Source organism: Rhinoderma darwinii, chromosome 5, assembly GCF_050947455.1.
Source record: "Rhinoderma darwinii isolate aRhiDar2 chromosome 5, aRhiDar2.hap1, whole genome shotgun sequence".
Classification (NCBI taxonomy): Eukaryota; Metazoa; Chordata; class Amphibia; order Anura; family Rhinodermatidae; genus Rhinoderma; species Rhinoderma darwinii.
The window spans coordinates 230,042,714-230,067,140 of record NC_134691.1 but is presented as its reverse complement, the minus strand read 5'-3'; the positions used below and the strand labels follow the sequence as shown (position 1 = coordinate 230,067,140).

The following is a 24,427-nucleotide window of genomic DNA, read 5'->3' as shown; positions in this document are numbered from 1 at the left end:
TCGTCCAGACCTGTGAGGAGTTCGGACGCGCTTCAGGGGCAAAAGTCAACTGCGGGAAGTCGGAAGCCATGCTCTTCGGAAAGTGGTACCTGCCTTCTCCTGCCTCCTTCCCGTTTACTATCAAGCCGGACTTCATCAAAATTCTGGGAGTCTGGTTCGGTAAGGAAGGTGCAGCCCTAAAGTCGTGGGAAGAACGCTTGGCCAAAGTCAACCAAAGGATCGGACTGTGGAGCCTCAGACAACTCACTATTGAGGGCAAAGCAATGGTCCTGCGTAACGAAGTCTTGCCTGTGCTACAATACACTGCACAGGCATGGCCCCCTCTTGCAACGGTCTCGAGGGCCATTACCAGGACTGTGTTTCGCTTCATCTGGGGCTCGAAAATGGACAGAGTAAAGCGGACTGTTATGTACAAGGAGCCCCGCAAAGGTGGGAAGGGTATACCCGACATTCCCACTCTGCTGCGGATCGCTTTTGTATGTGACTGTGTTCGTAGGACTCTGAGGACAGCAAACGGCTCTGCGGGCAAGGCCATGTCCCGCTACTTCCTCCTTCCCCTCTGGCGAGGTTTTGGCTGGGACAAGTGGGACAGCTCCTTCCCTTACAACTGGCACGCTCCCTGGTTCTACGGAGATGTCGTCCGGTTCGTGAGGGAGCATCAACTGGAGGGTCTTAAGCCCGACTTGTGGAAACCTAAGACGATCCACAAGCACATCAGAGCAAAGGACTCACTGGAGTCTGTTCCAGGGCTTCATGCCGACACGTTGGAGACTGTTTGGACTAACGTGTCATCTGGCAGGTTGACCAACGGGCACAAGGACATTTCATGGATGGCCATCCAGGGAGGACTGCCTCTTAGGTCATTCATGCATGCCCGCAACCTGTGCAAGACCCGGTACTGCCCCAGATGCCCCTTCACGGAGGAAACATCTTTGCACATTTTCTGGCAGTGCCCCTTTGCACAGGGTCTGTTGAAAGCCTTGGAACATGAACTCAAGGACTCAGTACCCAGGAACAGACTGTCGTACCGCTCGGTACTTTATGGACTATTTCCTGGGAATACCACGGATGGAGCAATCCAGGAAGCCTGGCGCCTTATGAACTGCTTTAAGGACGCTATATGGTTTGCCAGGAACCGTCTGATTTTGCGGAGAGAGAGTGTGTCCGTCCAGGACTGCCGCAGGCTGATCCACAGCCTGCTCAGAGACTATTCCACCTGGGACAGCCCGGACGTCGATGAGGAAGAGGACTGATACTCCCCTTCCCCCCACTCTCCCTTCTTGTGTGTTGTCTTTCAATAAAGCTTCGGGCCTGTGATTTCCCCCTTCCCTATCCCCTCCTACCCACTCCCCTATCCCATCACTTGTCTGTAATGCTTTGTTGTTTGGCTTTAGTGAATGCAAGAATGTTAGTGTAGCATGTGGTGTAATGTATAGCATAGGCTAGCCTGTACTGTGTATTATACTGTCATGTTATGTTTGACGACTGTTATTATTTATTATTTGCTGCTTCATGGCTTGCGCTGCGTCGCAGTAATGTTTGTATGATGACGATTGATTGTCAATAAAGCATTTTTCAATCAAAAAATCTGTTCTTATCAGTTTAATATCTGATACGTCCCCTATCTGGGGACCATATATTAAATGGATTTTTCGAACAGGGAGATGGAAATAGAGCTTGCTCTGTCCACTCCACGCATTGACCTGGTATTGCAGTATTTCCAGGACCGGTGCACCCTTCCCTTATGTGTTGACTAAAATCAGATTCCAAAAGTGCTATTTGTGTTTGCTATTGTTTTTGTCTTTCTGATGGGATCTCCCCTTTTAATCCCATTATTTCAACACCTGTTGGACAATGCATTTGTACAGTCATGTGTGATAATGAGCTCATTTATTAAATGCAATTAATTAATACATTGCCACCTCTTGTTGTGTGTGTGTGTGTGTGTGTGTGTGTGTGTGTGTGTGTGTGTGTGTGTGTGTCTTCTGTGTTTCTGTGTTTCCGGCATTTCACATTGGAACAGCTCATTCACCTTCCTTGTCTTCTCTCCGCCCTCCCTTTTAGGTAAGTTAAAGAGCTGCACCTGAGCCAGCCACTGATTGATGCAGCACCACAGTCAAATAGTGGAGTGGAGTGGAGTAGGGGAACAGCAAACAGCCATTAAAGCAGCCAGCCGCCTACCCGCCACAATGGACCTACCTGTGTACACTAGATGGATGTGATGGAATGTACTGTCGTCCCTACATTTCAAGAAGAAGTAAGAATTGCAGTTGCAACAAACCCTTGCTTGCCTACAAAGAGAGCAGCAATTTGGATTTGTTACTATGTTACCTGGAAGAATAACAAACTGTGCAAGGATGGAGGTTGTAGGAGCAAAGAGAAGTTGTCTGTAAAGTTGGTGGATGCCTATTTTCCATTTTGCAGTCCCTTGTCTCCCTCTTGTGGCCTCCTGGAGGCAAGTAGCTGTGCAAAAAAAAGACAGCCTGGCGGCCGGCTGTTGCAGTGTTGCCCTCTCAGGCAACACTGAGTGACTGACTGAGCCGCACCGTCTTATATAAAGTTCAGACGGAACTTTGCACGTGTCATAGTGGAGCCCTCAGGATTCCAGAGCCAGCTTTCTGACATCATAATGGGGCCTGCCTCAGAGATAAAAGCCTGGGCCCAGGCAGTGTTGGTCAGTGCTGCTCAGCAGGCAGCACCGGACTGGATTGGATTAAAGCTGATACAAGGTGTGAAGGAACAAGGGGTGGCTGTGGGCATGCACTTGCTGCCGCTGCCAGTGTTTATCTGCATGGCAGGAGGGCATTTGGGCGTTGCCAGGAAGGCGTTTTTATGTAGATTCCTCCTCCTCTTTCAGCACTGCATTGTGGTGCAAGCAAAAGAAGCAAATCCTGTCTGGCTTCCTCTCCGGCCTTTATTCACCTCCCTCCCGCTTAGTAGCTGTAAATGTGTGTGAGCCTGCAGGGCCCCATGGAATTGCCTAGGAGTAGGCTGAATCAATCGCTGCAAGGGGTGAACAGCAGTATTAGGCAGGCTCGGTCAACGGCCGGCCCATTCGGGTTATCGCTTCTCGGCCTTTTGGCTAAGATCAAGTGTAGTACCTGCTCAAGCTGAGGTTAGTAATCATCCCTGCCGGTGGTACGTGGGCCATCGTAGGGGGATGACAGAACGCCGAGGTGAGGGCAGGGAACCACAACGGTCATCGCTCTGGTGTACGCATTTGGTTTAAAGGTACCATTTGTAGGTGACCAGGCGACCGCCGGATCGAGGTCAGGAGGTCGGGTAGTTTGAAAGCCCGAGTTGCTATGTGCCCCAGGGCTGGTGACCCTGGGGTGCCCTAACTCACTGGGGGTGGGATCCCACTGAGTGAAGGCACACTTGCACGCACTCTCTTTCACGCTATATGAGCACACACCTTTATTCTCCCGGCCTTCTGGCTGGGAGATGAGGAATTTTTTTATACCTGGCGGATGTCCAGGCTGTATCACAGCGCACATCCACTTATTTAATTTTGTTTTTCACTGTGTGTTTGTCACGTTTGTCACAAGGATTTTGGGATGCGGTGCCCTTTTGGGACCCTCCTGAGGTCTAGGGGGAAAATGTGTGGCCTTCTGGTTCCTTTTTCCCCTGCAACCCGGCCTCCCTTCTTCGGAGGGGAGGTGCAACTAGGATGCAGGCTCCTAGGTGGACACTGGGGTGGCAGCCCAGGTAGAAGCCTAGGAGTGTGTTTGGGTCTCCCTAAGCTTCGGCGAGGGGGGACCATCGATCCTTGATCCTCTAGGCCTATGGTTTGGAGGGTCAGGGAATGGTTATGCGGGGCCTCTCTCTTTTAAGAGAAGGGCTGCGATAGACCGCATCCTTGTGCACTTTTTGTGTGGCACCTCTGCACTTTTTATGCACTTGGGTGATAGAAAGCACGACTCGGGCTTTCAATAAAAAAAAAAAAAAATCTGTTCTTATCAGTTTAATATCTGATACGTCCCCTATCTGGGGACCATATATTAAATGGATTTTTCGAACAGGGAGATGGAAATAGAGCTTGCTCTGTCCACTCCACGCATTGACCTGGTATTGCAGTATTTCCAGGACCGGTGCACCCTTCCCTTATGTGTTGACTAAAATCAGATTCCAAAAGTGCTATTTGTGTTTGCTATTGTTTTTGTCTTTCTGATGGGATCTCCCCTTTTAATCCCATTATTTCAACACCTGTTGGACAATGCATTTGTACAGTCATGTGTGATAATGAGCTCATTTATTAAATGCAATTAATTAATACATTGCCACCTCTTGTTGTGTGTGTGTGTGTGTGTGTGTGTGTGTGTGTGTGTGTGTGTGTGTCTTCTGTGTTTCTGTGTTTCCGGCATTTCACATTGGAACAGCTCATTCACCTTCCTTGTCTTCTCTCCGCCCTCCCTTTTAGGTAAGTTAAAGAGCTGCACCTGAGCCAGCCACTGATTGATGCAGCACCACAGTCAAATAGTGGAGTGGAGTGGAGTAGGGGAACAGCAAACAGCCATTAAAGCAGCCAGCCGCCTACCCGCCACAATGGACCTACCTGTGTACACTAGATGGATGTGATGGAATGTACTGTCGTCCCTACATTTCAAGAAGAAGTAAGAATTGCAGTTGCAACAAACCCTTGCTTGCCTACAAAGAGAGCAGCAATTTGGATTTGTTACTATGTTACCTGGAAGAATAACAAACTGTGCAAGGATGGAGGTTGTAGGAGCAAAGAGAAGTTGTCTGTAAAGTTGGTGGATGCCTATTTTCCATTTTGCAGTCCCTTGTCTCCCTCTTGTGGCCTCCTGGAGGCAAGTAGCTGTGCAAAAAAAAGACAGCCTGGCGGCCGGCTGTTGCAGTGTTGCCCTCTCAGGCAACACTGAGTGACTGACTGAGCCGCACCGTCTTATATAAAGTTCAGACGGAACTTTGCACGTGTCATAGTGGAGCCCTCAGGATTCCAGAGCCAGCTTTCTGACATCATAATGGGGCCTGCCTCAGAGATAAAAGCCTGGGCCCAGGCAGTGTTGGTCAGTGCTGCTCAGCAGGCAGCACCGGACTGGATTGGATTAAAGCTGATACAAGGTGTGAAGGAACAAGGGGTGGCTGTGGGCATGCACTTGCTGCCGCTGCCAGTGTTTATCTGCATGGCAGGAGGGCATTTGGGCGTTGCCAGGAAGGCGTTTTTATGTAGATTCCTCCTCCTCTTTCAGCACTGCATTGTGGTGCAAGCAAAAGAAGCAAATCCTGTCTGGCTTCCTCTCCGGCCTTTATTCACCTCCCTCCCGCTTAGTAGCTGTAAATGTGTGTGAGCCTGCAGGGCCCCATGGAATTGCCTAGGAGTAGGCTGAATCAATCGCTGCAAGGGGTGAACAGCAGTATTAGGCAGGCTCGGTCAACGGCCGGCCCATTCGGGTTATCGCTTCTCGGCCTTTTGGCTAAGATCAAGTGTAGTATCTGTTCTTATCAGTCCTTGTAAGGATAGATAGCTCGGAGAACCACTGGGGGCTATAAACACTAGCTTAGCGATCCAAGAGCGTTCCAGACGAAGCCGGCGACGAACTGCGGAGAAGAACCAGCGAAGACGACGATCCAGAAGGGAGAAGCCGCCATCGGGGAAGAAGAAGGAGAACTTCGGAGAAGAGCCGCTGCTGAAGGGGATCTTCGAAGAAGCTCGGCCGCAGAAGAAGAAGCTCGACGAGGAACCGCTGCGGAAGAAATTTCGTGGAAGAACCTCGGCCAGCAAGGAGAAGATTTGCATAGCTCCGCCCCCTTCGGGAAAGAGCTATCGAAGATCCTCCCCAAGCGACAGGAACAGCTGGAAGAAGCCATGGCCTCAACCAGCAACCCTGCCACCCAGAAGAAGAAGGCTGATGGACCAGGTGAGCCGACCCAGGCCAGGACATCTCCTCCTGAAGCCTCCTCAAGCCAACAGGCCACCAGGAAGCCGAACCAGGCTGCTCCAACCCTGGAGCCCTGGATGAAGCAGACGGTGGCCCTGAAGCTGAAGGAGGTGGACGGGAGAGTGCCGGACATGACGGAAGAAGTGTTCTGCCAGAAGATGCTCCTGGACCAGGGCTTCGCTAAGCCGGAGACCATCAGCATCCAGGCCTTCATGACCGGGATGTTCTTCGTGACCTTCGCTTCGATCAACATCTGCAGAAGGTACTGGGAGATGGTGAAAGCGGCGAGGCCTGAATCCCCTTTCTCTCGCTTTGTGGGCAACTGCCCTGTCCAAAGAGAGGAAAGGCGGGTGACGGTCTCAATGCGGAACCCACACACCCCCGGCAAAGACATCACCACGCTCCTGAAGCGGTTCTGCACAGTGGTGAGGGAACCCACCCACATCCTGAACGGACTCGGCTTCTGGACTGGCAAGTGGTCGGTAATCGTCCGACTGAACAAGGATTCGAGCGCGGAAGACGGCCTCCAGCACCTGCCCCAGTCATTCTCGCTGGGCAACTCCTACGGCCTCATCTACTACCCGGACATGCCGCAGATCTGCAGGAGATGCAGCAAGAAGGGTCATTCGGTGAAGGACTGCAAGGAGGACGCCTGCAAGAACTGCCGGGTAACAGGACACGAGACCAAAGACTGCCCGAAACGGACAATGTGCAACCTCTGCGGACAAGCAGCCCACTCTTACAAGGACTGCCCGAAGAGGGATCGATCCTGGGCAACTGTAGCGGCGAGAGCTCCGGCCAGAGGGAACCCCGCCCCAACCAGAGCTCCAGCGGCGCAGAAGACCGGGAATAAGAAGGATGGTAAGAAGACGACAGCCCCTCCCCCCCGCCTCCCGGCCCTCCCTCGCCCTACCCTTCCCACCCTCCCTCGCCCGGCCCTCCCCACCCCCCCGTCCCCAACCCCTGTCACCCCCACTGAGGCTCTCACCTTCTCCTACCCACCCATCTCAGTGGTCCTGTCACCTGCACCTCTCCCAACCCAGCCTCCCTTCTCCCCAGCTCCAGCAGCACTAACATCTTCCCCTCCAGCTGCTGGAGTCCTCTCCCTGGAGGATTTTCCCCCTCTTGTCTCCTCAGGTGCCATCCAGAGGAAGAGAAAGGTGAGGGACAGCCCAGCGGCTGAGTCCTCAAAGCGACAAGTCGTGGAAATCTGCGAAGACTCCCTTGCGCAGCAGGAGGAAATGGAGCAGATGGTGGAGGAACTCGTGTCTGAACCTGAGGTCATCGACTTCACAACAGACATCCAGGTGGCTACAATCCTGGAACAATTTCTGTCAGAGGGCCTGCTGGATCTTTCGGACCCGCCAGGCGAGGAGGATCCGCCCGACCGGACTGGTAACTAAGGTGTATCGTTTGCACTAACCTTCTTTATTCTCCCCCATGGCTGCTAAACTTAACATCTTTAGCCTCAATGTGAGGAGTGTTAGAGATAGGACTAGATGTCAGATGGTGCTAACTTTTCTTTCCAAGCAGTCGAGTGATGTATTTATGCTGCAGGAATGTACTCTCCCCTCTTCCAGGTCATACCATCATCTGGCCAGGCAGTGGACCCATGGCCCGTCCTACTGGTCTGGTGGGGGCGACTGTAAGTCTGCAGGGGTTGCCATCCTGATTAGGGGAGGCGTATTTACTGTTGACTCTGTCCAGGAGCTCGCCTGCGGCCGCTTGTTGGTCGTAGACGGTTCCTGGGCAGGAGAGCCGATTAGGCTCATCAACGTGTACGCCCCCCCTATGAAGGCTGAGCGCCTGGAACTATTCCGGACCCTGCGGACCCAGCTCGCCACCACTAGGGCAGTGGTGATGGCCGGGGACTTCAACTGCCCCATCGAAGAGGATGGACGAAGTTCCGGCACTTCAATCAAGCTGGATGTCAGTTCCAAACTGCTTATCGAGATGGTAACCGAAGCATCCTTGCAGGACGTTGTGGGCTCCATGGGGATCGGCTCTGTGAACTATTCATGGAGCCGACCCGATGGCTCACTTCGTTCTCGGATTGACTTTGTGTTCACCTCCCGGGCAGTCAAGCAGCATGGGCACTCCATGGTCCCCTGCTTCTTCTCTGACCACAGGGCCATTCTCTTCCAGGGTGCCATCGGCCACGGTTTTCCTCCCGGCCCTGGCTCCTGGAAGCTGAATTGTGCCCTGCTGGAAAGAGAGGAGGTACTGGCGGAACTTAGAGACGCCTATATTGTTTGGAGGAATGATAAAGTTTTCTTTGACAAAACCTGTGACTGGTGGGAATATGTTAAAGTTGAATTTCGTTGTTTCTTTCAGGCAAAAAGTCGCCAACAGGCGTGTGAGAGGAAGAGAGACTTCAGAGAGATGCAGCGTCAGCTGCGATCCCTGCAAGACCTCCTTCAATGTGGCTGGGACGTCAGGAAGGAGCTGGAGGAAGCCAAAAAGGGCCTGAAAGGGCACTTTGAGGAGGAATCCAAGCGAATTGTCTTTCGTTCCAAGGTGGAGAACCTGGAGAAGGGTGAGAAATGTAACTCGTTCTTTTTCAGGAAACTCCATGCCGGCCACACGCCCCTGAAGGAACTCCGAGATGAGACCGGAAACATGCATTCTGGGAAGAAGGAGGTGATGGGAGTCGTCACAGACTACTACCGAAGCCTCTACTCCCGGAAAACCACTGACCCCGAAGCCGCCGATAAATTCCTGTCAGGTATCACTAATCATCTTGATCCTGCAGGTACGGAGGCTATGGACGTACCCCTGACGGTGGAGGAACTGCTCTCTGCCGCTAAATCCTTCAGACCCGGCAGGACCCCGGGCAGTGATGGTCTCCCAGCAGAGCTCTATGTAGCGCTGGGGGACTTGATCTGTCCGGACCTGCTGGAGCTCTATGAGGAGATGGTGGTGGAGGGTAGAATGCCACCGTCCTTGAGAGAAGGCATGATCACGATCTTGTATAAGCGGAAGGGGGAGAGATGTGACCTGAAAAACTGGCGTCCCATCTCTCTCCTGAACGTGGACTACAAGATCCTCGCCAAAGTATTGACCAACAGACTGAAGGTTGTCATCGGACAGACCATCGGATCGGACCAAACCTGCGGCATTCCTGGCCGTAGGGTGGCCGACAGTCTTGCCCTGGTGAGGGACACGGTGCATTACATGCAAAGCCGCCGTACACACGCGGCCCTGGTCAGTCTGGATCAGGAGAAGGCTTTTGACCGGGTCTCTCACGAATTCATGGGTAAGGCTCTGCGTAGGCTGCGGCTTGGCAGGTTGTTCTGTTTGTATGTTAACCTGATGTATTGCGACATTTACAGCTCGGTGCTGGTGAACGGCTGGAAGACTGACCCCTTTCCTGTATCATCTGGGGTTAGACAAGGCTGTCCTCTTTCACCTCTCCTTTTTGTTTGTGTTATAGAGCTCTTCGCAGAGGCTATCCGGCGGAATGGAGAGATCAGAGGGATCACCGCACCAGGTCCAGGACACTTCGAGGTCAAATGCTCGCTGTACATGGACGACGTGACCGTCTTCTGCGCTGACCAGAGTTCGGTGACTGCACTCGTCCAGACCTGCGAGGAGTTCAGACGCGCTTCAGGGGCAAAAGTCAACTGCGGGAAGTCGGAAGCCATGCTCTTCGGAAAGTGGTACCTGCCTTCTCCTGCCTCCTTCCCTTTTACTATCAAGCCGGACTTCATCAAAATTCTGGGAGTCTGGTTCGGTAAGGAAGGTGCAGCCCTAAAGTCGTGGGAAGAACGCTTGGCCAAAGTCAACCAAAGGATCGGACTGTGGAGCCTCAGACAACTCACTATTGAGGGCAAAGCAATGGTCCTGCGTAACGAAGTCTTGCCTGTGCTACAATACACTGCACAGGCATGGCCCCCTCTTGCAACGGTCTCGAGGGCCATTACCAGGACTGTGTTTCGCTTCATCTGGGGCTCGAAAATGGACAGAGTAAAGCGGACTGTTATGTACAAGGAGCCCCGCAAAGGTGGGAAGGGTATACCCGACATTCCCACTCTGCTGCGGATCGCTTTTGCATGTGACTGTGTTCGTAGGACTCTGAGGACAGCAAACGGCTCTGCGGGCAAGGCCATGTCCCGCTACTTCCTCCTTCCCCTCTGGCGAGGTTTTGGCTGGGACAAGTGGGACAGCTCCTTCCCTTACAACTGGCACGCTCCCTGGTTCTACGGAGATGTTGTCCGGTTTGTGAGGGAGCATCAACTGGAGGGTCTTAAGCCCGACTTGTGGAAACCTAAGACGATCCACAAGCACATCAGAGCAAAGGACTCACTGGAGTTTGTTCCAGGGCTTCATGCCGACACGTTGGAGACTGTTTGGACTAACGTGTCATCTGGCAGGTTGACCAACGGGCACAAGGACATTTCATGGATGGCCATCCAGGGAGGACTGCCTCTTAGGTCATTCATGCATGCCCGCAACCTGTGCAAGACCCGGTACTGCCCCAGGTGCCCCTTCACGGAGGAAACATCTTTGCACATTTTCTGGCAGTGCCCCTTTGCACAGGGTCTGTTGAAAGCCTTGGAACATGAACTCAAGGACTCAGTACCCAGGAACAGACTGTCGTACCGCTCGGTACTTTATGGACTATTTCCTGGGAACACCACGGATGGAGCAATCCAGGAAGCCTGGCGCCTTATGAACTGCTTTAAGGACGCTATATGGTTTGCCAGAAACCGTCTGATTTTGCGGAGAGAGAGTGTGTCCGTCCAGGACTGCCGCAGGCTGATCCACAGCCTGCTCAGAGACTATTCCACCTGGGACAGCCCGGACGTCGATGAGGAAGAGGACTGATACTCCCCTTCCCCCCACTCTCCCTTCTTGTGTGTTGTCTTTCAATAAAGCTTCGGGCCTGTGATTTCCCCCTTCCCTACCCCCTCCTACCCACTCCCCTATCCCATCACTTGTCTGTAATGCTTTGTTGTTTGGCTTTAGTGAATGCAAGAATGTTAGTGTAGCAGGTGGTGTAATGTATAGCATAGGCTAGCCTGTACTGTGTATTATACTGTCATGTTATGTTTGACGACTGTTATTATTTATTATTTGCTGCTTCATGGCTTGCGCTGCGTCGCAGTAATGTTTGTATGATGACGATTGATTGTCAATAAAGCATTTTTCAATCAAAAAAATCTGTTCTTATCAGTTTAATATCTGATACGTCCCCTATCTGGGGACCATATATTAAATGGATTTTTCGAACAGGGAGATGGAAATAGAGCTTGCTCTGTCCACTCCACGCATTGACCTGGTATTGCAGTATTTCCAGGACCGGTGCACCCTTCCCTTATGTGTTGACTAAAATCAGATTCCAAAAGTGCTATTTGTGTTTGCTATTGTTTTTGTCTTTCTGATGGGATCTCCCCTTTTAATCCCATTATTTCAACACCTGTTGGACAATGCATTTGTACAGTCATGTGTGATAATGAGCTCATTTATTAAATGCAATTAATTAATACATTGCCACCTCTTGTTGTGTGTGTGTGTGTGTGTGTGTGTGTGTGTGTGTCTTCTGTGTTTCTGTGTTTCCGGCATTTCACATTGGAACAGCTCATTCACCTTCCTTGTCTTCTCTCCGCCCTCCCTTTTAGGTAAGTTAAAGAGCTGCACCTGAGCCAGCCACTGATTGATGCAGCACCACAGTCAAATAGTGGAGTGGAGTGGAGTAGGGGAACAGCAAACAGCCATTAAAGCAGCCAGCCGCCTACCCGCCACAATGGACCTACCTGTGTACACTAGATGGATGTGATGGAATGTACTGTCGTCCCTACATTTCAAGAAGAAGTAAGAATTGCAGTTGCAACAAACCCTTGCTTGCCTACAAAGAGAGCAGCAATTTGGATTTGTTACTATGTTACCTGGAAGAATAACAAACTGTGCAAGGATGGAGGTTGTAGGAGCAAAGAGAAGTTGTCTGTAAAGTTGGTGGATGCCTATTTTCCATTTTGCAGTCCCTTGTCTCCCTCTTGTGGCCTCCTGGAGGCAAGTAGCTGTGCAAAAAAAAGACAGCCTGGCGGCCGGCTGTTGCAGTGTTGCCCTCTCAGGCAACACTGAGTGACTGACTGAGCCGCACCGTCTTATATAAAGTTCAGACGGAACTTTGCACGTGTCATAGTGGAGCCCTCAGGATTCCAGAGCCAGCTTTCTGACATCATAATGGGGCCTGCCTCAGAGATAAAAGCCTGGGCCCAGGCAGTGTTGGTCAGTGCTGCTCAGCAGGCAGCACCGGACTGGATTGGATTAAAGCTGATACAAGGTGTGAAGGAACAAGGGGTGGCTGTGGGCATGCACTTGCTGCCGCTGCCAGTGTTTATCTGCATGGCAGGAGGGCATTTGGGCGTTGCCAGGAAGGCGTTTTTATGTAGATTCCTCCTCCTCTTTCAGCACTGCATTGTGGTGCAAGCAAAAGAAGCAAATCCTGTCTGGCTTCCTCTCCGGCCTTTATTCACCTCCCTCCCGCTTAGTAGCTGTAAATGTGTGTGAGCCTGCAGGGCCCCATGGAATTGCCTAGGAGTAGGCTGAATCAATCGCTGCAAGGGGTGAACAGCAGTATTAGGCAGGCTCGGTCAACGGCCGGCCCATTCGGGTTATCGCTTCTCGGCCTTTTGGCTCAGATCAGGTTTATTGCCTGGTCTGGGCCGGGGGTTCGGTCTTTCGTGGAGTCCTCTCCGACGTTTTTGGGAGCGATCACCGTGCCGTTGGGCATTCCATATCAAGATGGCAGCTGTGCGGAATACTATTCGTTTTGTGGTAAATGAGCAGAGGAGAGACGAAGTGGATACTGGGCACATCATTGAGAACATCCTTCTGGACCTGGCTGGAGTTAAGTTGGTAGAGGTATTCTGTATCCAAGCTTTCAGTAATATTGCTACGTATGACGTATCCTTTTTTGAGGCCGCCTACTGTCTAAATGTTTTTCAGTTGCTCAAGGAGAAACACATGCATGAGGCTTTAACATCTATTGAAGTGCAACCTCTTTTTTCAGCAGTGGAGAAATGTATCACAATCCACATGTATAACCCATTTCTGGATAGAAGGCTGGTTAGGGCCTTTTTAGCTCACTACTGTACCCATGTTAGAGGTGGTGTGGAGCAGAAGAATCTATGGGGAGTTTTCAATGGTGATATCAAGTACTGGGTCAGGCTGAAACCTGACTCCAGCTGTATTGGAGGAGTGATGAATCCTCCTGCTAATTTTTCAATTGGTGGTAATAAGGGATATCTTTACTACCAAGATATGCCATGCTTTTGTAGATCATGTTTTTCCTACGGGCATACCAAAGATGCATGCAAAGGCAAGGTATGCAGGAATTGTAAAGAAACAGGACATGAGGCTAGTGCATGTATTTCCCCATCCAGGTGTGACATTTGTGGTTTGCCTGGTCATACCTGTAGAAAATGCCCAAAGGTGTTTCCCTTCTTAGGGCAAGAGAGAAGGACATGGGGCAGACAGGTGAGAACAACAGGTTCCCTTGCTGCCTCTTCTGATGTAATTTCAGAGCCTGCTGGCAGTGTTTCTGTGGCTGCTTCTCAGGACCCTGGGAAAGCTGGATTTGGAGAGGTTCTAACCTCACATACTGATAGCATGGAGTTGGGTGTGGTCCCTCCTGCAGAGCCAACTGTTGATGAGACACCTGTGGTTATACCTATGGAAGGTGAAGACACAGCGCCACCTAGTGGGTGTGCATACCCTGATAATGGTGCAAGTATGCAAATTTTGTCTTTCTCTAGCCCAGAGTCAAAAACGGAAGACTCAGCTAAAGTGGAGTGGTCAATATCGGAGGAGGACGAGAAGGAGGCCAGGATGCCTAGTGCCACTAGTGCGGAAATTTTCCACAAAGTTGTCTCAAAAAGGGGGAAGTCTGGAAAGGCGGTGAAGAGACTGAAGATAGGTTTGTTGGAAGATTCTGCTCATGCAAATCCTTTCTCATTGCTGGACAGTGACTCTAGTTGTAGCCCTAAGTCATCTGAGGTGGCCTCAGAAGTACCCAGCTCTCCTGGGGAAGGTTTCCTCAGTGAAGCCAATGTGGCGAATCTGGAAAGAGCTATGTATTTCCCTGGGACGTGATATGTTCTGGTTTTCTCATGGCTTTCTTTTCCACTAACCATACTATGCCCGCATGTCTTTGAGATTAAAGATTGTCTCTCAAAATGTACGGGTGTTCTCCTCTGCTCACAAGCGTGCTGCAGTCCTGGACTTTTTGGCCTCTAAGGGCAGTGACATTGTTTGCGTACAAGAATGTGGTTTATCAAAAATGCCTAGGAAAGAAGAATGGAAGTTTGGGGAAGCAATTTGGTCCTTTTCTTCCACAAATAGGAATGATGGAATTGGTATTCTCTTCAAAAATAATGAGTTTGTCATCAAACAGACTCAAATCATTCAGGAAGGAAGATGTGTCTGTGTGTTACTATCCTATAAGGGATGGCAGTTTAGGCTTATCAATATCTATGGCCATGCTGTGAAAACTGATAGGTTGGCACTTTTTGATAGTTTAAAATTTTTTCTACATGGTAAAGTTCCTGTTATTATTGTCGGTGATATTAACTGTATCCTGGAGAAGCAGGCCCGAGCTGGATCCACAGAGTCTAATGTGGACGCTACCGGAAGTTTGTGGAATAAAATTTTGCAGGACTTTGCTTTGCAGGACGCTGTCACCAGGAAACCAGGTCCATTTACTTACCATGCCGATGACGGAAGAACGGATTCTCGTCTGGACTTTTTCTTTTTTTCTACTTCAGCAATGAAATGTGTAGATTATGCGCAGGAGAGAGTGTGGTTTTCAGATCACGAGTGTTTGTTGGGGGTTTTTGTTATAAATAATTTCTTTTATGGTAGAGGGGTATGGAAGATGAATGTCAGTTTTCTGAGTGATGAAAGGGTAAAAACTAGGTTTGGGAAAAAATATGGGTTTTGGGTTAGGAAGAAAAGTTCTTTCTCTAATGTGTGTGAATGGTGGGTATGGGTGAAAAAAAAGATTGGTGGGTTTTTTAGACAGATAGGATATAGAAGAGCGAGAAGGAAAATATTGCAATATTCACGCTTTAATATGCGGATGACGTTCCTTCATCAATGTAAAAATTTGGGTATGGATGTAAGACACGATTTAGAAAAAACAAAAAAAGATATTAAGGAGTGGTTCCGAGAGAAAGGGAAAGAAATAATATTTAGGTCTAAGGTGGAGGTTAGAGATAATCACGAGAAGTGCACTAGATTTTTCTTTAAAAAAATGTGTGGTGGGAAAAGTGGTATGAATGTGTTATTGGATAAGGATGATAAAGAGGTGTTTGGTAAGGATGTGATTGATGTGGTGTCTGATTTTTATAAACAACTGTATGATGTGAAGAAGTGTGATCTGGGTGACGATGATGAGTTTTTGGATATTGTGTGTAATTTTGTTCCTGAAAGTGAATGTGAGCTTTTGCTTGGTGAGATTATGGATGGTGAAGTAAAGGATGTGGTGGGAAGTATGGCCAAAAATAAGTCTCCAGGGATCGATGGAATACCAGCTGATTTCTATGGGAAATATTGGGATATAATTGGGAAGGATGTTATTGATGTTATGAGAGTGTTGTTTTCTGGGACGAATATGTGTGATGTGATGAAGAAGGGTATGGTAGTTCTGTTGCATAAAAAAGGAGATAAGAGACGGTTAGAAAACTGGCGACCAATTACTTTGCTGAATACGGATTATAAAATTTTTGCCAAGCTGATTGCGAATCGTATGAGAGATGTGATTGGGTGTGTAATTGATGAGGATCAGGTATGTGCGGTACCGAAAAGGAAATTGCATGAGAACGTGGCGTTGGTGCGGGACATGCTTGAGGATTGTAAGGGTCGGAATAAGAAGGTGATTGTGTGTGCGTTAGATTTTGAGAAAGCGTTTGATCGTGTGGCGCATGTGTTTTTGTTCAAAGTGTTAGAGAGAATGGGTTTTCCGGTTCAGTTTGTGAGTTTGTTGAAGAAATTATACGCGAATGCAAAGAGTTGTGTGCAGGTGAATGGGTTTTTTTCAGAATCATTTAGTATTATGTCTGGTGTGCGACAGGGTTGTCCGTTGTCTCCCATCCTTTTTATTTGTGCGATTGAACCATTGTTGCAAATGATTAGAAATGATAAGGTTGTGAAAGGTTTGGTGGTGCCCGGGTGTGATGGAAAGCGTGTGAAAGCTTTGGGATATATGGATGATATTTGTGTATTGTGTGATTCAGTGTATGATATGTCCAGAGTGAAGTTGATTGTAAATATGTTTTGTATTGCGTCTGCTTTTAAAATAAATTGGGGTAAGAGCAAATTTAAAATTTTTTTCAGTAATGAGCGAGTGTGTGATTCTGATATGGAACAGGTGAATGGTGTGAGAATTTTGGGTATTGTGTTTGATGATGAGCTGAAAGGGAAAGAAAGTTGGGATGAGTTAGGTGGTAGGATTGTGAGAAAGTTGGAAATGTGGAGAATGAGGGATCTTTCTTTTTCGGGGAAGGTTTTAATTGTCAAAAGTATTATTCTACCTATGATTTTATATGTTGCTCTGGTTTTTCCTCCTGCTGTTGCTATGTTAAAAAAAGTGAATAGAGTTTTGTTCCTTTTTCTATGGGGGAGCGGGATTGAGAAGGCAAGGAGAGAAATTCTAATGAAAAGCAGACGTAATGGAGGCCTTGATTTCCCAAATTTGGAGATTTTCATTGGAATTAATTGTGTACGTTTTTTTGTAGAGCTTTTATTTAAGGAATCCAAGGCTTCCAGAATGTCTAAGTATCTAGCTGGAACGGTGATTCAGCGTCTAAGTTGGGAAAAAAGAAATTTATGTAAACCAATTGCTTTCCAGTGCACGGGGTGGTATTTGTATGTAGAAAAATTTATCAAAAAGTTCCAGCTAGAGGATGTAAGAATGGAGAGATTTTTGAGAGAAAAGAATGTTGTGAGAAGTATGTGTATGAATAATGTGATGTGTTCTGTAAATGGTTTGAATTCGATGGAGTCTAAGTCTGTGTGGAAGAAGATTGTTACGTATGAGGTGTCAAATAAGCAGAAAGATTTGTTATGGATGTCGGTACATGGAGTGTTGCCTGTAAGGAGTGTTCAGAAAAGAAGAGGTTTGGTTGCGTCTGAAAGGTGTCCGAGAGAAGGTTGTGGGGATGATGAGGATGTGAGTCATGTGTTTTGGTCGTGTAAGCATGCAAAGGATGTTTGGAAAAAGTTGAGTGGGTTGTGTGAAGAATTGACTGGTTTGAAGGTTTTGACGTATGAAATTGTCTTGTTTGGTTTGTGTAGTTTGGGTAGTGAAAAGGATAGAGTGTTGTGGATTTTTCTGACTTGTGTGAAAGAAGTATTGTGGAATACGAGGAATTTGAATGTGTATAAAAGAGAAGTATTTGAGATGGAGGATGTGGTTAGTATGGTATTGGCTAAATTGTATTTTTATTATAAATGGGATCTAGAAAGAGGTATGGATGCGGAAGGGATATGGCGAATGTTAAAATGGAGGTATTTAGTTTGAGGAATTTTGTTTGATTTATCTTGTATTTGATGGAAAAATAAAATAATGAACCAGAGTGATGAGATTTTTTGAAAAATAGAGAGGTGGTTTGAACAACTACAGTTCTCGGTTTTATTCAAAAAAACCTGAATGGTTTAATAAAAAAAAAAAAAAAAAAAAAAAAAAAAATCTGTTCTTATCAGTCCTTGTAAGGATAGATAGCTCGGAGAACCACTGGGGGCTATAAACACTAGCTTAGCGATCCAAGAGCGTTCCAGACGAAGCCGGCGACGAACTGCGGAGAAGAACCAGCGAAGACGACGATCCAGAAGGGAGAAGCCGCCATCGGGGAAGAAGCTCCGGGAGATCGCTGCCGGGAAGAAGAAGGAGAACTGCGACAGAGACCTTCGGAGAAGAGCCGCTGCTGAAGGGGATCTTTGAAGAAGCTCGGCCGCAGAAGAAGCTCGACGAGGAACCGCTGCGGAAGAAATTTCGTGGAAGAACCTCGGCCAGCAAGGAGAAGATTTGCATAGCTCCGCCCCCTTCGGGAAAGAGCTATCGAAGATCCTCCCCAAGCGACAGGAACAGCTGGAAGAAGCCATGGCCTCAACCAGCAACCCTGCCACCCAGAAGAAGAAGGCTGATGGACCAGGTGAGCCGACCCAGGCCAGGACATCTCCTCCTGAAGCCTCCTCAAGCCAACAGGCCACCAGGAAGCCGAACCAGGCTGCTCCAACCCTGGAGCCCTGGATGAAGCAGACTGTGGCCCTGAAGCTGAAGGAGGTGGACGGGAGAGTGCCGGACATGACGGAAGAAGTGTTCTGCCAGAAGATGCTCCTGGACCAGGGCTTCGCTAAGCCGGAGACCATCAGCATCCAGGCCTTCATGACCGGGATGTTCTTCGTGACCTTCGCTTCGATCAACATCTGCAGAAGGTACTGGGAGATGGTGAAAGCGGCGAGGCCTGAATCCCCTTTCTCTCGCTTTGTGGGCAACTGCCCTGTCCAAAGAGAGGAAAGGCGGGTGACGGTCTCAATGCGGAACCCACACACCCCCGGCAAAGACATCACCACGCTCCTGAAGCGGTTCTGCACAGTGGTGAGGGAACCCACCCACATCCTGAACGGACTCGGCTTCTGGACTGGCAAGTGGTCGGTAATCGTCCGACTGAACAAGGATTCGAGCGCGGAAGACGGCCTCCAGCACCTGCCCCAGTCATTCTCGCTGGGCAACTCCTACGGCCTCATCTACTACCCGGACATGCCGCAGATCTGCAGGAGATGCAGCAAGAAGGGTCATTCGGTGAAGGACTGCAAGGAGGACGCCTGCAAGAACTGCCGGGTAACAGGACACGAGACCAAAGACTGCCCGAAACGGACAATGTGCAACCTCTGCGGACAAGCAGCCCACTCCTACAAGGACTGCCCGAAGAGGGATCGATCCTGGGCAACTGTAGCGGCGAAAGCTCCGGCCAGAGGGAACCCCGCCCCAGCCAGAGCTCCAGCGGCGCAGAAGACCGGGAATAAGAAGGATGGTAAGAAGACGACAGTCCCTCCCCCCCGTCTCCCGGCCCTCCCTCGCCCTACCCTTCCCACCCTCCCTCGCCCGGCCCTCCCCACCCCCCCCGTCCCCAACCCCTGTCACCCCCACTGAGGCTCTAACCTTCTCCTACCCACCCATCTCAGTGGTCCTGTCACCTGCACCTCTCCCAACCCAGCCTCCCTTCTCCCCAGCTCCAGCAGCACTAACATCTTCCCCTCCAGCTGCTGGAGTCCTCTCCCTGGAGGATTTTCCCCCTCTTGTCTCCTCAGGTGCCATCCAGAGGAAGAGAAAGGTGAGGGACAGCCCAGCTGCTGAGTCCTCAAAGCGACAAGTCGTAGAAATCTGCGAAGATTCCCTTGCGCAGCAGGAGGAAATGGAGCAGATGGTGGAGGAACTCGTGTCTGAACCTGAGGTCATCGACTTCACAACAGACATCCAGGTGGCTACAATCCTGGAACAATTTTTGTCAGAGGGCCTGCTGGATCTTTCGGACCCGCCAGGAGAGGAGGATCCGCCCGACCGGACTGGTAACTAAGGTGTATCGTTTGCACTAACCTTCTTTATTCTCCCCCATGGCTGCTAAACTTAACATCTTTAGCCTCAATGTGAGGAGTGTTAGAGATAGGACTAGATGTCAGATGGTGCTAACTTTTCTTTCCAAGCAGTCGAGTGATGTATTTATGCTGCAGGAATGTACTCTCCCCTCTTCCAGGTCATACCATCATCTGGCCAGGCAGTGGACCCATGGCCCGTCCTACTGGTCTGGTGGGGGCGACTGTAAGTCTGCAGGGGTTGCCATCCTGATTAGGGGAAGCGTATTTACTGTTGACTCTGTCCAGGAGCTCGCCTGCGGCCGCTTGTTGGTCGTAGACGGTTCCTGGGCAGGAGAGCCGATTAGGCTCATCAACGTGTACGCTCCCCCTATGAAGGCTGAGCGCCTGGAACTATTCCAGACCCTGCGGACCCAGCTCGCCACCACTAGGGCAGTGGTGATGGCCGGGGACTTCAACTGCCCCATCGAAGAGGATGGACGAAGTTCCGGCACTTCAATCAAACTGGATGTCAGTTCCAAACTGCTTATCGAGATGGTAACCGAAGCATCCTTGCAGGACGTTGTGGGCTCCATGGGGATCGGCTCTGTGAACTATTCATGGAGCCGACCCGATGGCTCACTTCGTTCTCGGATTGACTTTGTGTTCACCTCCCGGGCAGTCAAGCAGCATGGGCACTCCATGGTCCCCTGCTTCTTCTCTGACCACAGGGCCATTCTCTTCCAGGGTGCCATCGGCCACGGTTTTCCTCCCGGCCCTGGCTCCTGGAAGCTGAATTGTGCCCTGCTGGAAAGAGAGGAGGTACTGGCGGAACTTAGAGACGCCTATATTGTTTGGAGGAATGATAAAGTTTTCTTTGACAAAACCTGTGACTGGTGGGAATATGTTAAAGTTGAATTTCGTTGTTTCTTTCAGGCAAAAAGTCGTCAACAGGCGTGTGAGAGGAAGAGAGACTTCAGAGAGATGCAGCGTCAGCTGCGATCCCTGCAAGACCTCCTTCAATGCGGCTGGGACGTCAGGAAGGAGCTGGAGGAAGCCAAAAAGGGCCTGAAAAGGCACTTTGAGGAGGAATCCAAGCGAATTGTCTTTCGTTCCAAGGTGGAGAACCTGGAGAAGGGTGAGAAATGTAACTCGTTCTTTTTCAGGAAACTCCATGCCGGCCACACGCCCCTGAAGGAACTTCGAGATGAGACCGGAAACATGCATTCTGGGAAGAAGGAGGTGATGGGAGTCGTCACAGACTACTACCGAAGCCTCTACTCCCGGAAAACCACTGACCCCGAAGCCGCCGATAAATTCCTGTCAGGTATCACTAATCATCTTGATCCTGCAGGTACGGAGGCTATGGACGTACCCCTGACGGTGGAGGAACTGCTCTCTGCCGCTAAATCCTTCAGACCCGGCAGGACCCCGGGCAGTGATGGTCTCCCAGCAGAGCTCTATGTAGCGCTGGGGGACTTGATCAGTCCGGACCTGCTGGAGCTCTATGAGGAGATGGTGGTGGAGGGTAGAATGCCACCGTCCTTGAGAGAAGGCATGATCACGATCTTGTATAAGCGGAAGGGGGAGAGATGTGACCTGAAAAACTGGCGTCCCATCTCTCTCCTGAACGTGGACTACAAGATCCTCGCCAAAGTATTGGCCAACAGACTGAAGGTTGTCATCGGACGGATCATCGGATCGGACCAAACCTGCGGCATTCCTGGCCGTAGGGTGGCCGACAGTCTTGCCCTGGTGAGGGACACGGTGCATTACATGCAAAGCCGCCGTACACACGCGGCCCTGGTCAGTCTGGATCAGGAGAAGGCTTTTGACCGGGTCTCTCACGAATTCATGGGTAAGGCTCTGCGTAGGCTGCGGCTTGGCAGGTTGTTCTGTTTGTATGTTAACCTGATGTATTGTGACATTTACAGCTCGGTGCTGGTGAACGGCTGGAAGACTGACCCCTTTCCTGTATCGTCGGGGGTTAGACAAGGCTGTCCTCTTTCACCTCTCCTTTTTGTTTGTGTTATAGAGCTCTTCGCAGAGGCTATCCGGCAGAATGGAGAGATCAGAGGGATCACCGCACCAGGTCCAGGACACTTCGAGGTCAAATGCTCGCTGTACATGGACGACGTGACCGTCTTCTGCGCTGACCAGAGTTCGGTGACTGCACTCGTCCAGACCTGTGAGGAGTTCGGACGCGCTTCAGGGGCAAAAGTCAACTGCGGGAAGTCGGAAGCCATGCTCTTCGGAAAGTGGTACCTGCCTTCTCCTGCCTCCTTCCCGTTTACTATCAAGCCGGACTTCATCAAAATTCTGGGAGTCTGGTTCGGAAAGGAAGGTGCAGCCCTAAAGTCGTGGGAAGAACGCTTGGCCAAAGTCAACCAAAGGATCGGACTGTGGAGCCTCAGACAACTCACTATCGAGGGCAAAGCAATGGTCCTGCGTAACGAAGTCTTGCCTGTGCTACAATACACTGCACAGGCATGGCCCCCTCTTGCCACCGTCTCGAGGGCCATTACCAGGACTGTGTTTCGCTTCATCTGGGGCTCGAAAATGGACAGAGTAAAGCGGACTGTTATGTACAAGGAGCCCCGCAAAGGTGGGAAGGGTATACCCGACATTCCCACTCTGCTGCGGATCGCTTTTGCATGTGACTGTGTTCGTAGGACTCTGAGGACAGCAAACGGCTCTGCGGGCAAGGCCATGTCCCGCTACTTCCTCCTTCCCCTCTGGCGAGGTTTTGGCTGGGACAAGTGGGACAGCTCCTTCCCTTACAACTGGCACGCTCCCTGGTTCTACGGAGATGTCGTCCGGTTCGTGAGGGAGCATCAACTGGAGGGTCTTAAGCCCGACTTGTGGAAACCTAAGACGATCCACAAGCACATCAGAGCAAAGGACTCACTGGAGTCTGTTCCAGGGCTTCATGCCGACACGTTGGAGACTGTTTGGACTAACGTGTCATCTGGCAGGTTGACCAACGGGCACAAGGACATTTCATGGATGGCCATCCAGGGAGGACTGCCTCTTAGGTCATTCATGCATGCCCGCAACCTGTGCAAGACCCGGTACTGCCCCAGGTGCCCCTTCACGGAGGAAACATCTTTGCACATTTTCTGGCAGTGCCCCTTTGCACAGGGTCTGTTGAAAGCCTTGGAACATGAACTCAAGGACTCAGTACCCAGGAACAGACTGTCGTACCGCTCGGTACTTTATGGACTATTTCCTGGGAATACCACGGATGGAGCAATCCAGGAAGCCTGGCGCCTTATGAACTGCTTTAAGGACGCTATATGGTTTGCCAGGAACCGTCTGATTTTGCGGAGAGAGAGTGTGTCCGTCCAGGACTGCCGCAGGCTGATCCACAGCCTGCTCAGAGACTATTCCACCTGGGACAGCCCGGACGTCGATGAGGAAGAGGACTGATACTCCCCTTCCCCCCACTCTCCCTTCTTGTGTGTTGTCTTTCAATAAAGCTTCGGGCCTGTGATTTCCCCCTTCCCTATCCCCTCCTACCCACTCCCCTATCCCATCACTTGTCTGTAATGCTTTGTTGTTTGGCTTTAGCGAATGCAAGAATGTTAGTGTAGCATGTGGTGTAATGTATAGCATAGGCTAGCCTGTACTGTGTATTATACTGTCATGTTATGTTTGACGACTGTTATTATTTATTATTTGCTGCTTCATGGCTTGCGCTGCGTCGCAGTAATGTTTGTATGATGACGATTGATTGTCAATAAAGCAATTTTCAATCAAAAAATCTGTTCTTATCAGTTTAATATCTGATACGTCCCCTATCTGGGGACCATATATTAAATGGATTTTTCGAACAGGGAGATGGAAATAGAGCTTGCTCTGTCCACTCCACGCATTGACCTGGTATTGCAGTATTTCCAGGACCGGTGCACCCTTCCCTTATGTGTTGACTAAAATCAGATTCCAAAAGTGCTATTTGTGTTTGCTATTGTTTTTGTCTTTCTGATGGGATCTCCCCTTTTAATCCCATTATTTCAACACCTGTTGGACAATGCATTTGTACAGTCATGTGTGATAATGAGCTCATTTATTAAATGCAATTAATTAATACATTGCCACCTCTTGTTGTGTGTGTGTGTGTGTGTGTGTGTGTGTGTGTGTGTGTGTGTGTGTCTTCTGTGTTTCTGTGTTTCCGGCATTTCACATTGGAACAGCTCATTCACCTTCCTTGTCTTCTCTCCGCCCTCCCTTTTAGGTAAGTTAAAGAGCTGCACCTGAGCCAGCCACTGATTGATGCAGCACCACAGTCAAATAGTGGAGTGGAGTGGAGTAGGGGAACAGCAAACAGCCATTAAAGCAGCCAGCCGCCTACCCGCCACAATGGACCTACCTGTGTACACTAGATGGATGTGATGGAATGTACTGTCGTCCCTACATTTCAAGAAGAAGTAAGAATTGCAGTTGCAACAAACCCTTGCTTGCCTACAAAGAGAGCAGCAATTTGGATTTGTTACTATGTTACCTGGAAGAATAACAAACTGTGCAAGGATGGAGGTTGTAGGAGCAAAGAGAAGTTGTCTGTAAAGTTGGTGGATGCCTATTTTCCATTTTGCAGTCCCTTGTCTCCCTCTTGTGGCCTCCTGGAGGCAAGTAGCTGTGCAAAAAAAAGACAGCCTGGCGGCCGGCTGTTGCAGTGTTGCCCTCTCAGGCAACACTGAGTGACTGACTGAGCCGCACCGTCTTATATAAAGTTCAGACGGAACTTTGCACGTGTCATAGTGGAGCCCTCAGGATTCCAGAGCCAGCTTTCTGACATCATAATGGGGCCTGCCTCAGAGATAAAAGCCTGGGCCCAGGCAGTGTTGGTCAGTGCTGCTCAGCAGGCAGCACCGGACTGGATTGGATTAAAGCTGATACAAGGTGTGAAGGAACAAGGGGTGGCTGTGGGCATGCACTTGCTGCCGCTGCCA

The 24,427-nt window shown here is 50.0% G+C and overlaps 2 non-coding genes and 4 pseudogenes across 2 annotated transcripts; all 6 read left to right on the top strand.

The window, feature by feature from the left end:
- The first annotated feature begins 1,565 nt into the window (after nt 1-1,565).
- On the top strand, nt 1,566-1,740 carry LOC142653788 (U2 spliceosomal RNA; annotated as a pseudogene).
- Nucleotides 1,741-3,062: 1,322 nt separating this feature from the next.
- LOC142654726 (U2 spliceosomal RNA) lies at nt 3,063-3,132 on the top strand (annotated as a pseudogene).
- A 788-nt stretch (nt 3,133-3,920) lies between these two features.
- On the top strand, nt 3,921-4,102 carry LOC142654226 (U2 spliceosomal RNA). The gene has a single exon (XR_012848939.1). It is a non-coding gene; the product is annotated as a U2 spliceosomal RNA (small nuclear RNA).
- A 1,316-nt stretch (nt 4,103-5,418) lies between these two features.
- On the top strand, nt 5,419-5,520 carry LOC142654533 (U2 spliceosomal RNA; annotated as a pseudogene).
- A 5,522-nt stretch (nt 5,521-11,042) lies between these two features.
- Nucleotides 11,043-11,218, top strand: LOC142653795 (U2 spliceosomal RNA; annotated as a pseudogene).
- Nucleotides 11,219-23,206: 11,988 nt separating this feature from the next.
- LOC142653884 (U2 spliceosomal RNA) lies at nt 23,207-23,394 on the top strand. Its single transcript, XR_012848735.1, has one exon. It is a non-coding gene; the product is annotated as a U2 spliceosomal RNA (small nuclear RNA).
- The last annotated feature ends 1,033 nt before the right edge of the window (nt 23,395-24,427 follow it).